The 14,054-nt window shown below is 44.2% G+C and overlaps 1 long non-coding RNA gene across 1 annotated transcript in view; it reads right to left on the bottom strand.

Annotated features, from left to right (window-relative positions):
- Window positions 1-227: 227 nt before the first annotated feature.
- Window positions 228-14,054, bottom strand: part of LOC142072860 (uncharacterized) — a 28,987-nt gene continuing 15,160 nt past the window's right edge. Inside the window, exons 2-4 of the long non-coding RNA XR_012669465.1 lie at window positions 10,278-10,337; window positions 1,402-1,646; window positions 228-578 (exon numbers count right to left, since the gene is read on the bottom strand). This is a non-coding gene — a long non-coding RNA (uncharacterized LOC142072860). The remainder of the gene's footprint in view (window positions 579-1,401; window positions 1,647-10,277; window positions 10,338-14,054) is intronic.

Here is a 14,054-nt window from a genome sequence, read left to right as displayed (position 1 = left end):
CCCCTATATATTTTTTCCAATCCACTTTTACAGATGCTGACCCAGAATGAGGAAGGGTGTGGATAGGAAACAGGCAGACATTCCCAAAGCTGACACAGATTCTGCTTTATAGATCAATTCTTCATCAACCACTGTCATTGCCATCCAGAACCAGTGGAAAAGCATGAAGGAAACATGGTCACACCCAAGGACCGGTTATTATTTGAAGGACATAAGTCCACACTGTATAGAGGTCAAGCACAGGAGTTTATTACGTACAGCGTTGACGGAGTGTCACCTCGCTTATTAGGATCAGAGACGCTGTCAATCAATTGATTTACAATGGAATATATGGATCTTCCATGGGCGGGGGAAAGTGATGGGGTAGGCAGTCCCACACCCCTGGATAGGTTTAGCTGCAAGACATGATAGCACAGTAGCCAAGGGTTACATAATGTTTCCGCCCATGGTCTCAAGTTGACAAATTAACATTTAATTAGTACTTTAATAAATGTATTAGTATAAAATATATATATTGAATTCTGATTTGGGGTCCATAGGAATGAAGTAGCTCCTTTGATTGTTCAACAGATACATATCTAGGGGTAAAAGCAAAGAAACAGTGATAATGGCAATAAAGATAATGGCAATAAAGATTGTCTTTCAAGTTGTTCATCTGTGTTTTAAGGCAGGCATTGGTCCCTGGGAAAGGGAGGTGGGAGGAGTCCATATCTTATACTGACATGCTTGAACCTTTCATAAACTCAAGGTTGGATGTGGGAAGAACATCTCCCTACAGAAGAAACTGACACAACAGAAACAGGGCTTCTTTGTTCTATTTGCAACTTTGAATAAGACACAATTATTGCCCCCAGCATCTGGTGTTTTGATCACCAGGCATATTTTAGCAAAAGCAAGGTTATCTTTGGTTATTCTGCTTGCTCTTAGCTATTGCTAGGCCTCTGACCTCTTGACCAAACTCTGGACTTTGGGCCTGTACACAAATCCATATACCAGGTTATTACATCAGCAATGAATTTTAACCCTTCAGTCCCTCCTCTTGACCCTAGAGTTACCTAACCCGCCAGGTCAAATATACCAATTTAAATGTACCCAATTTATTTCAGAGTCGCTGGTAAAGCACCAATACTATCAGGAATGTTAGAATAGACACTCCCCACATAACTTGACAAAATAGCACTCAGATCCATCCCCAGGGGACCTTATCACCTGAGATGGCATTGCCCATGATCATCGCTTTAACCTCCACTGCCTGGTTCCACGCCTTTGAGTACTTCACATTGTCCTGGTCCACATTCCCCTATCAGGGTGTACAGCCTTCCCCAATACACCTCTGGGCCTCGGTCACCAACTCCTCGATCTTTGCCTGCAGGGCCTGTAGACCCTCCTCTAGATACTTACTGCCGTAGTGCCATTCCGGATCCCATGTTAGGTTACCCGTCATTGGCGGAGTACGGTGGAGCCTCGTCCCGTCAACAGTCAGGGTCGCCCTTCGAGGAACTGTCATGCATGCGGATGGATGCCTTGAGGGGCAGGGCTTTCCATTTAGCTCAATGGAGTGGTTCTGGGCAGTCACACACCAGTAAGTACCGTTCATCTGGACCAGCTCCATGTGCGCCAGTTTCTCAGTGATGGCCACTTCGAACCTAGACAGATTCATTAGAATATTATATGGGTGTGTACTCAGAATTTCCTTATCAGAGTGGGTGCAGCATTCACTAGGATACAATGCTCTCTCAGTTAATAACATGACCCCTCCTCCATACTGGCAGGGAGGTCAGCACCCTGGCTCGCTGTAAATGAGGGATGCCCAGAGGTACCAGAAGGTTAAAGAGTATACTGTGACCTGTCCAAAGTGGTCTTTGGACTCTCATTGATTCTCTGTTTCCCCATGCGCACGGATGGGTACTAGGGAGATAGGGTCCCACCACTTCCATAAGGGCTGCGTGGATCCAGCCATCATTATTAAATGTATCACTTGAGCAATTTCTGTCTATAATCTGCCTGCATTTTGTTTTTGGAAGCAGCTGCCTTATTCAGTCAAAAGAACAGCTTTAATTCCATATAGTTATAAGGAGAACCTGTGGATAGACAATGTTAAGGGTCTAGGTCTATTGAGGGTCTCTCTATCCTGTACTTGCCATGTTGTGCCAGAGTAGGTGTGATACTTTAGTGGTAGCTAGATTTGCTTGTTTGCGTGAAGGCTGTATATAAATGTAAAAGTAACACTATTATTTATTTTTATGGATTAAGGGTGTAGTTAGTGAATTTGAAGTTTTGCATAAAAATCTTTGCCTTTAAGCTTAGGACAATTTCCCACCTCCTCCAAATTCTGCAAAATTTGACAGACTGCTTATTTTTGCCTTGAAAACATTCGCAACTCCATATTTATAAGCAAGATTTTTTGATGCCTTTTTCTCAAAATGGGTCTGGCTTTCTCCAAAAAGGGCCCATTTCCAAGTAGAAAAATTTGTAAAATATGGTAGATTGGACTCATTTGAGAATTAATAGTCAAATGCAAAACCAACAACCTGGTATACACCTATGTTACTCCAATTTCATACTGGTGTAACCCCACTGAGGCCAACAGTCACTCCAGTTGTACACTGGTGTAACACGGGTGTGTACCAGGCCCTGTATTAGTTGAGTTTTGCATTTCACTACAAACTTCCATATGGATGGTCAATCAGACCTGCGCTGGTTGGCTGTTTGCTCCAGCCCTTTTCCCCCCCTTTACCTCGCAGTCTCTTAATCCCGGCCTCACTCCACACCTGCCCCTCCTACCCTCTTCTCCCAGCCCTGTTCCCCTCTCCACTCTTCCCTTCAAAATTTCCTTTCCCTTCACTTATCTTTCCATTTAGCTGATCCCCCTCCCAACTAATTCCATCTCTATAATCATGGAACTAACATGACATTTTTTGCTGCCATCACATTGTTCATTCCACTTGTGTGTTCTACCCGTTCCCCTACCTTGTGTCTGTCTTGTCTGTTTATATGTAAGTTCTTTGGGGCAGGCACTGACTGCTACGCTGTGTCTGTACCGTTCCTAGCATGGTGGGGCCGCAGTCTTGGCTGGCCCTTAGGCACTGCCATAATAAACATGATTAATAAGAATTTAAAGTGTTTTAATCTTTCACTGCTACTTTTCTGCTCACCCCTATTTGTAAAAATATACATGACACCGTCTAGTTTGTCCAGAGGGCCAGCTTTTCCATACTTGCCAATGGTCTAAGCCCTTGTGGTAGTGAATATTTTGGATAACAAAACATTTAACAATTGGTTTTTTTGCAACACAGGGCCTTTGGGATCAAGACACTTCCTAGTTTGCCTATGTAACAAACCTCTTCTGTGAGCCCTAAATGGACAGTATATTCTCCTTTTTAGACTGGTCCTACCGTAACACAAGCTGGAATTGTGTGGGATAATCACTACTTCACATTCAACTGAGCTAGTGAAGAAACTAATGCCTGGAAAATTAAACAGTGAGGCAGTAATGCTGGGGTGCAGCTGAAAACTGGCCGTGTTGCAATTTTATTATTATGGAAATCTAATCACATGTAATCCACAGTATGAAACATTAATGAATAACTCAGCAATTTCAAGCCTTTCCTTAGTCCTCAAAAGCTTATTCCTCCAGGTAGGCTACCTACTGTGCTGGTCAAATTTCATGTGCTATAATCAACAACAGTGCTTAGATTTGTAGCAGTAGAAACATGTGGGTCAGATTCTCTGTTTCCCTGTACCTTGTTTAGTCATTTCCATCAGTGCAAAGTGAGTGTCAAATGCTACTTTCCTTATCTGGTAGTGTTTTACATCCACTTTGCTCATTGATGTCAATGACTATGTAAAATGCAGAGCCATGGATAAATCAGGCCCTTTGTGTGCAAAACACTCACGCAGTTGTTGATCTGATATGAAACCAGTTTTGATTATTTAGGTTGAGCCGTTTTATAAGCTATACTTGTGTGTGCTACAATTTCCTGCTATACATATGGCCAATACCCCTCCATCTACCCCATCCAGTTTGCCAAATTCTTTTGGATACCTTCAAACCTAGCAGTGTTTGCCATGATCAAATGCAATGTGTGACAGATGGCTGAAATGTGGAACACCTTTGTTCAGTTGTGTCTCATTCAGCAATTGACAGATTATATGACTAGTCATGATAAAACCTCTTGTTAAGGATGGTTCTTCTCACTGTTTGAATTAAATATACGATTTAAACCCCTCCCTACTCTCCCGGAAAAACAAATTTGATCAAGGGCCATCAAAAAGAACCCTCACATGGATCAACAGGAGGGTTTAAACTATGCACCTTCATATCAACAAAAGAAACCTGTAGAGTTAAAGGAGTAACTATTATGATCTATGTGGACCAGCCGCTAGGGGGGGGATGTGGCACACTCTTTGCCAGTGGACTTCCCAACTGTTTGGTAGGCAGAAGCAAAATGTTGGGGACTGGGACTCCGGGGAACAGAGAGAATAACTCCTTCACCTAGATCTGGCATCTTTGTTCTGAAGGGCCTTGAATCTTACTTATCAGGTTGGACCCAGGGTCTCCCAGAAGTCACCTTGTGCGGCCTCTCAGTTATCTTATTTGTAATGGGAACAGGAAAATAGTTGCCTGCCTCTTAGGATAATTAACGTTAATGGATTTTAGCCCACAAACTCTGCACTGCTGTAAAAATCTCCATCCTACTTTCCAGGAGAGCTTTGACGGTGCTTGGTCACTGCTGCCTGGGAGACTGTTCAGAGACAAAAGAAAGTGGAGAGACAAAGGAGCGGTCTGGAATGAAGTTTGGGTGGAGCACAGGGAGAGGGCGTAGGAAGAAGTGAGGCCATAGGTGTTATTTATACGTACCTGTATAATTTTAGTGATGTGAGTGCAATTGTGCTTATCCCACTTCCTCGAGGGGCTGCAGGGCGGGGGAGTGGGGAGGGGGGACACTGAAATGTCTGGCAGGCTCCTTTGATCCCATTTTTCCCGTTCACTAGATCCTAGTTTAACCTAGTCACTCTGTCCCATCACCCTCCAACCCCAGTGTCACAAATTTGCTGCTATGAGCAGTGCACAGAACTGTGAGGAGAACAGAGTCTCTTTTACTTTAACAGAGGCAAAATGTAACAAGAACAAAGGAGGGAAAAAAACCCTAAGTGACCAGCCACTCCAAAGAGCAGTGAACATCTGCCCCTGCCTGTTGTAGGAACTCTGAAGGGTAAGGGGGGTGTGTGTGAAAGGGAGGGAGGGCTTCCAAGACAGACCTATTTCACCGGGGGGAGAGAGAAAAGTTTCCACTTTGTGTTTCAGGAAATGACATTGTCGTGCTGGAATTTACAATTAAGTTGTGAATGTGGCTGAAGCCTCTGGATTTTGCCATGAGAAGGCCCCTTTCACTGGCTTCATTTGGCTCTAATGAGCGAACTAAATTCTCATTGAAAAGCGTGTCTTCCATTCGGCCCCCTTTTCTTCTTCAGCTGCTGTCACTCCAAAGAAGACCCCCGCGTGTAGCTTCCCTTCAGTTTGTGTGCGTCTCTTTGGCAGAACTGAGCAAAGGGTACACTGTGGCCTACTAAAAGGAATCGCTGAACCCCTGGAACAATAGAGCTTTGTGCGTTTAAAAACAGTGAAGTCACAGTTTCCCAGGCTTTCTTTTTTTGTACTTTCCTCTCCCTCGCCTGGAGATGCCTAGCAATGAGGGGAGCAGGGGGGTGGGTTGCAAGGACTTACTGGTAGACAAAAGGGACAGAGGCCTTCCAAGGGATTCAGAGGCCATCCTGAGGTCTGCAGCCAGATTGCACTACGTTCCCCGCCCCCAACAGCTGGGTTTGGTTGCAGGTGCTTGAAAGTCATCAGGCTCAAATGTACCAGAAAGGATAATTTCACCAAGAGATGAAAACCAGGGTGAAAGCAGGTTTCATCTGACAACTTGGAAAGCTTTCTAGGAACATGTGGCTTTTATAAAAGCAGGAAAGATTATTAGAATGCACACAATTGATTCTGGGCCATTGCAAGGACTAGTGATGCAGTGCATTTTGGGTCTCTTCTGTTGAGAGGTTCAATGCTTCCCGCAGCATGCGGTGCACTCCCTAATTTCCACGGGAGTCAATGGGGCCCCAAGGACCCCTGGCACCTTGCCAAAATCAGACCCAGTTTCTAAGTCTTATCAACGCTTTTTCTATAGCTATTATTTGGCATTTAATGTTTGGGGTGGTTCAAGGGGCTTAGAACTAGGAGTACTGGGGCAAAATGAAGGGAAGGAAAATGTAAATTGGATCCAAGAAAACTTCCTGCTGGTGAAGATCTGTTCAATTGTAAAACAGTCTCACAAGTAAAGGAGTGGAAGCCCCATCACTTGAGATATTTAGAAGCGAGGAGAGACAGAACTGGAGAACAGACTGTTGAAAAGAACCCTGCACTTGCCAAGAATGGAATAGATGTAGTAGGTCTTTATCATCTCTAATTTCTATGCAATGTAACCAAATGAGAAAAAGTGCAATGGTGAAAATGTGTGAATAAGGTAACAAATCTGTGGCTACTGAGTAGCTCATTATTGTTTCTTTGCTGCAAGCCACGGCAGTTTTGGAGTTTTGTGGTGGCAATAGGCCTGCTTCCAAAGCCCTGGCCCCTGCCACTTGAGTGTAAGGAGAATTGCAAGAGTGTAATGTCAGAGAAGCATTTGAGTAGTTTTGATTCTCTCCCGTGGAAGAGGCCAGTAGCACACATTACACACTTGCCAGCTCACTACAGTAATAATAATAGGATACATCCTTTGCCAGCTCACTACAGTAATAATAATAGGATACATCCTTAAGTTCTTACCCTGTGCTTATGCAGACCAAGCTCCCATTGAAATTGATGGGAGTTTAGCCTGCGTAAAGACCAGAATATGACCCAGTCATAGTTGCCACTTGTGGATCTCAAAGCACTTAAATATGGTTAGTACCATTATCCCCATTTTCCCGTCAGGGAAACTGAGACAGGATGGTTAAGTGACTTGCCCGCACGTGTGCTGCAAAGCACTGGGTTTGGACCCGATTCAGGAAAGCACTGTAAGTCCTCCTGATGTTTTTAAGACTTTCTCTGACTTCAGTGGGACTTAAGCACATGCTTCAAAGTTAAGCACATGCTGTCCTGAATAGGGATGCTTTCCTAAATTAGTGCCAGAATCCTCAGGCTTCCATTCCCATGCTGTCTCCTCTGGCCCATCCTGCTGCATCTTCATTGCTGGTAAAGAAAGCTGGAGGAGAATGTGCCTTTATTTATAGGATGTTCAGTGCAAAACAATCGTAATTTGCATATGCAGATAAGTCCCTGACTCTGCAAGGTGGAGAGTGCCTGGGGATGTAAATAGGAATCGAGGGACAGGAGCACCTGGCAGGATCAGGCTCACTATCTACATATACAAAACAAAATTGCTTATCCATATCTCATAGATAATGGAACATCCTCCTAGACACAGTGGGAGTTGAGGGTGCTTAGCAGCTTGCAGAAATAGGTCACTCCTTACATCAGATTATTTAGTTCTGTAATATATATTCCACAGATGATCGAATATTCTCCTATACAAAGGGGGAATTAAGGGTATTTAGTTCTTTTCATGATTTGCTTCCTACTTTGCAGGATTGGGCTCAACATCTGCAGTCAATGATATTGCTACATCTGATCAATTGCCCATAAATAGTCATTCAGAAATGATTAAAGTGGCCTGGTTAAAGGAACAGTGAGCTCCTCCTACTCTACTGCAAGTTGTTTGTTTGTTTGTTTTGGTCTGTTGCAACAGCAACTATGTGCTAAGAACAAAGATGACAGCAAGATACTAATTTTTGCAGCAATTCAATTTTCTACTGATTTCTTTGTCTTCAGTAACTGAACCCTACTCCACTAATTGTGTTAGATTTCAGACAGAACTATGTGGCGTGAGCTCTGTGTTGCTTTCTCCTCCTCCCTTTAGAAACCAGTTACATGAAATTGCCTTCTTCAATGTCTATAATTGCCCATTGGATCTAACTATCTTGGATGGCTTTTATCGGGATATCACATATTTTTAACCCAAACTGATATTATGTGCTAGAAACCAATTTCCTTTAGTATTCTTTAAATAGAAACAAACGCTTTCTGCACATTTCCGTTTGTGCCAATAGTACAGAAGCAAAATCATTGTAATGGAAGATCCCATTTGATTATGAAGCAGTAAACATATTTTGTAAAGGAATACTGGTTTGGGGTGCCACTGTTATCTTTCTGCTCTGTTGGATTTTATAGGCCATGTCATCAGAGGGCTAACTCATGTCTGCCAGACTTGCAGGTTCATCTGTTTTGCACATGCAAATGTAGCAAACTGTGGTTGCACACAGCATGTCAGTGCAGTACTTGACAGGGACTCACCAAATCTGGAAGGGTCACAGTGAATACCACAGGCCCCTACTACTTGAGCTAAAGGAGAACTCCTATGTGTAGGAGACTGTAAAAGTTCAGCCACTAGAGGGAGACATGTTCACACCTTAACCATGAGTATTGCATGAACACCATATATCTGTGTGCCTCTACGGTCATTGCACATTCAGCGGCTGAGCTGTTCACGTCATTTGCACTAATTATGGATCACTTTCTACTGACTTTGATAGGAGTAGGATTAGCTGCTTTGCCACTCTTGCACGTGCAAAATGGATGTGCCCATACATTTTGGGGTGGCAGAGGCCCGTTGAGAAAATGGCCTCTTAGTGATGAGGGGGAAGCTACCTTGGCAGGATGAGGCATACAGTACTTAAATTTCTGGGACTCCACTTCTCAGTGTATGCTTACAATCTTCTCCACCTGTTCGTTTCATATGACTGCCCCCTCCTACACACATACACACCTATGTCTTGGAAGATGAATCCTGCTTGCTTGGTGACAAATACTGTGATCTAATTCCTTACTCCCCCTCGCTGATAAAATCCGCTCTGCTCCCCCACACACCAGTGACCAAGCATCTCAATTAATACTTCCCATTGGGTGAGCAGAGTTATTATATATCATGCTGCAATAGGGGCATCGACCAATGCAAATAGCAGTGGTATTTCTCATAAAGCTTAAGGCACAACTATTTTTGCTTTTCTGTTTCCTTTGTTTAAGTCTCTCAAGGTGTTTGGAGTGTGCAAGAAATCTGACCATGTGGCATGGTTCTGCCACAAGACAGCCTTCTCAGGTCAAATTTACAATGGCTACTGACAGCAAAAGGCATGCCAACTGCTCTCTTAAATTATAAAGCCCTCACAGAATTGTCACAGCAGCTACTGAAAAGGAGGCGATGTCCACAGGAAAACAAGAGCAAATGAGAAATAAGTACTCAACCTGCAAGCCTTCAGATGGGTTGAAATTATTAAGGTAAATAATACCAGAAGAGTCACTATATCTCTCTCCAGCTCCAAGGTTGGATAAAGAAACCCAACCAAGCCAAACAAATGCATGCCTAGACTCCGAAGGAAGCACTCAGTTGGGGCACTTTTTGAACAGATCGTCTTTTCTGGTGAGATTTTCCCTACAATAAAGCCACAAGAAAAATCAGTGAAGAAACACGATTCAGTGGGCTCAGAGGCAAGTTATGGAGAGATTGGATGGTAGACTGTATAAGCTGGATGGGACTAAATAATGAAATTATGTATTTAATGTATAAATGTACTCATCTTTGTGTCTTGTGGGTGTACTGAATATAAAAAAAGGCCTTGATGTGTAAACATAGAAGGGAAGATGAGAGCAGATTTGCCTTAGATGCACCCTTCTTGGGAAGGTAACAAACTTGTGCTTTAATGGACCCCCAGGAGTGGGTCCCGTTGCTGTTGACCTTCCACTAACACACTCTTCCTTGAGTCCTCAAGAGCAAACAGATAGGGACCACCAGTAAAAGTATCTAAGCCTTTGTAAAAGTGAAAAGAGGAGAGAGGCAGGCTTCTGAGGTAGTCAGGTCCAAACCCCTTACGTCTTTATAGGTTCAAACCCACACCTTGAATCGAATGGGAAGGCAGAACAGTATGTGGAGCACAGGTATCATACTCATATCAGGCATCCCTTCTAAGCAGGTGGACCACTGCATTCTGGATTAGCTGCATCTTCAGAGAGTCCTTCCAGAGCAGCCTCAGACAGAACTCATTGCTAAAGTCCATTTATGAGGTGACAAAGGAATGGATGGCTGGAGACATCCAAGATCAGCCAGGACAGGCCACCACCTCCTAGCTAACAGGAGACACCACTGAAGTCTGGAGATGCAAGGATCCAAAAGCATTCTCAGACTGCTCACCTCTTTCGCGACAGCTGCGCCCTCTGCAGTGGCTGGTGGCGTCAGATTCATAACTTCAACCTAATGGGAGTTAAGAGACATTGTTTGAATGTTTATTTATGTACTTAAAGTTACCTGACAGGATGATAAAGACAATATGTGGGCTCTAAGGAGCTATTGTTTCTAAATGCAGTTGAAATGAAGACTATCAATTTGGACTGCTCAAAATCCTTATGATCTGCAAATAGTCCATCCATGGCTTACAATTTTAATGTGAGATTGATGAAAGTAAAGGACTGACTGCAGGGCCAGAAGCAGAGATAGGCTGGCAGGTGTTGTGTAGTCTTCCCCAATACTGCTAACATGCTCCTCGCTGTCCTGATTTTAGATAAGTAGTGTAAGTCTATGGTGACACGCCTGGGGATAATACAGTTATCAGCTAAACCACAAACACACAGCACAGAGAAAACAACTTGAGGCATTTGTGTTGAAAACATGGATTTTTAATCAGCTGAGCTGAAAGACTATCTGCATTGTCTAGGTTCCACTGGTGCCTAGATACCATAATAATGGGTGCATTATAAAGGCCTAAAATAGATTAGCTGTCACTGGGAGTGGGCTTGTAGCCTTTTTATAGGCTGTTAGCCGCTAGAGAGAGACAATTACAAACACTTGAGCAGATCTGATGTGCTACCAAAGAGAGTGCAGTGATGTATACACATGTGAAAGCCAGTATATCATCCTTTTCTCATTAATTCAGTGCTGGCCTCCATAGAACAGAGACTGCCAATTGTACTAGTAAACCGTATGGTGTTTTTTTCTGGAATCCTCCCCATTTGGATCAAACTTATCAAAGTCTTTTAACTTGTGACCTAAGCAAGCGTTGAACTATGTTGTTCAGCAAGCCTAATGCACAAGCACTACCTCCTGGCCTTGAGTATAACCATCTTGAGGAAAAGAGAGTGATAGCAAACATTCCTGCTCTGAAGGCAAAATGCAGTGTTTTCAAGGTGGATATAGAAATAAGTTTTTTCTGTGGGGGATGTTATAAGGCCAGGGAGATAAAAACCCCAGCTTGGGGCAGACAGTAAACTCATCCCCCGGCAGAGAAAACAGCTATAGTTAACTGAAATCTCCTTGCCACAGCAAGGAAAAATACTGAGGAGGAGACCTTAGATGCTGATGGCCTGTGTTCTACCCAGGATCTGATAGCTGGGAAATGAACAGATATGACATGCCTGCAGACCTAATAAACAGCACCTTTGCAACCTCAATGCAAGACAAGCAGCAGCTTGTTTTGCTTTGTGATGCTCCCTCTGGCCCGTGTTGGAGTGAGGTTCAGGGCCTCCAGAGTTAATCCTAACCAGTCTCAGACTGGATCTAAGTTGGCCATGATGGGAAGAATAGAGGCTAAGGGTGAAGAAGTATGCCAACTTTGACATCCCAGAGGTCTTTCTCTCAACCCACTTCATAGAACAGGGGTGGGCAAACTTTTTGGCCCGAGGGCCACATCTGGGAATAGAAATTGTATGGTGGGCCATGAATGCTTACAAAATTGGGGTTGGGGTGCAGAAGGGGGTAAGGGCTCCGGCTGGGGATGTGGGCTCTGGGGTGGGGCTGGGGATGAGGGGTTTGGGGTGCAGGAGAGTGCTCTGGGCTGGGATTGAGGGGTTTGGAGGGTGGGAGGGCGATCAGGGCTGGGGCAGGGGGTTGGAGCATGGGGAGAGGCTCAAGGGTGCAGGCTCAGAGCAGCGCATACCTCAAGTGGCTCCCGGAGGCAGTGGCATATCCCTTCTCCAGCTCCTACGCGGAGGCGCAGCCAGGCAGCTCTGCACACTGCCCCATCCACAGGCACCGCCCTTGGAGCTCCCATTGGAGTGCGTAGGAGCTGAAGCAGGACTATGCCGTGGCTTCCGGTCTATAGTTTGCCCACCCCTGTCACAGAAGGCAAAAAACTCTACTATTCTATCCAGGAAATGAAAAGGTAGATTCCTCCAACCAGTGCACTTCCAACTGGCTGAGCTGAGAGTTGGGAATATTTTAAAATCTGTGTTTGCATCTTCACTGGAAATATGAGCTGTGGCCCCCTACCCATTCTGGGTGAAGTACTCAAGGTGAGATCCTAGTTTGGAATGTAAAAAAGAGACCTTGCTGTTTGGATCAAGATGGGTCACTGCATGGTAGGAGCTGTAGTCTCCACAAGCTGTACCTTCCTCTTAAAGATGAGCCTTGAAATATGCTTCATTGTATGATGTGTATCCCTTGGGCTCCTTTCAAGCTGCAAATCCAGCCCATGAACGGGCAAAGTTTGAGTGTTTGGAAATCAGCCTAGAAATGAGTAAAACTGAAGGGGAACAAAGGCCTGAATGGATCTGCTGGGAAAGGGTAAAGGTCCCCTGTCAAGACACACAACTGTGTAAGACATTGGGCCGAATTCTGCCCTCACCTTGGTGTGACTTCACTGAAATCAGTGAAGTTGCACTAGTATAACTGAGAGCAGAATCCGGTGCATTGCCTGGGGCAGAGCTGTCTGTCCCAGGAATGCTAAAATATTCCATCCCCTGGCAAGCAAGAGAGCCAGAAAGAGACAGACAACAAGAGAGAACGGACCAAGGGAGAGAGAAGAGAGAGTGACCATCTGGGTGGCTAACTATTTTCAGGGCAAGAATGGGGAATTAGGGAACTAGCTCTCTTTTTTACGGTATGCTCCTTCAGCGCTGTGATGCAGAAATGCTGGCTCTGGGGGTTCAACAGTGCAGTGGGGGATCACTCCAACCTCTTTGTGGATGGGTCTTGAGTAGCTACTTGGATTTCCAGGGCAAACCTTGGATATTAATATGCAGATGGTGAATGCACAGGATATATACTTTCCAAAGAGCCTGGGAAAGCAGCTTTCCTCTCTACCTTGCTTAAGAGCAGCTGTAGATATTCCATTCTGCTTGTTTACCTTGACAGCAGAGATAGGAATTGGTCTGGGGTGTTTCCATGCTAAAGAACTATACTTTTAATCACCTTTTTGTTATTTACTTGGTTTCTCCAGCCTCCGTGCAATTAGAATTTGGATCCATTTCCTTGGAGAATAAGCTATAGGTACAAGCAGTAATTTTAAACATAAGGTTGTATCCGAGTAATGAGAGCCTGAGTTTGACAGCATGGTCTTTGTAACCACCCCAGGAAAATAAAAGGGAAACAATAAACATGAGACAATAAACATAATCTTTAACAGGAAACAATAAACATGAGATTTCTCAGAAGCACTTAAGCAGCATGTACAATATCAACAGTCATTTTGACCTGCAAACCTAACCTTGGTTTTGCATATAGATTCATAGATTCATAGATTCATAGATATTTAGGCCAGAAGGGACCATTATGATCATCTAGTCTGACCTCCTGCACAATGCAGGCCACAGAATTTCACCCACCACTCCTAAAAAAGACCTCACACCTATATCTGTGCTATTGAAGTCCTCAAATTGTAGTTTGAAGACCTCAAGGAGCAGAGAATCCTCCAGCAAGTGACCCGTGCCCCATGCTACAGAGGAAGGCGAAAAACCTCCAGGGCCTTCCAATCTGCCCTGGAGGAAAATTCCTTCCCGACCCCAAATATGGCGATCAGCTAAACCCTGAGCATATGGGCAAGATTCATCAGCCAGATACTACAGAAAATTCTTTCCCGGGTAACTTGGATCTTACCCCATCTAAAAACCCATCACAGGCCATTGGGCCTATTTACCATGAATATTTAATTACCAAAACCATGTTATCCCATCATACCATCTCCTCCATAAACTTATC

This window comes from Caretta caretta, chromosome 7, assembly GCF_965140235.1.
Source record: "Caretta caretta isolate rCarCar2 chromosome 7, rCarCar1.hap1, whole genome shotgun sequence".
NCBI classification, from domain to species: domain Eukaryota; kingdom Metazoa; phylum Chordata; order Testudines; family Cheloniidae; genus Caretta; species Caretta caretta.
Note: the sequence above shows the minus strand (reverse complement) of the source record. Positions and strands in the feature narration are given on the sequence as shown.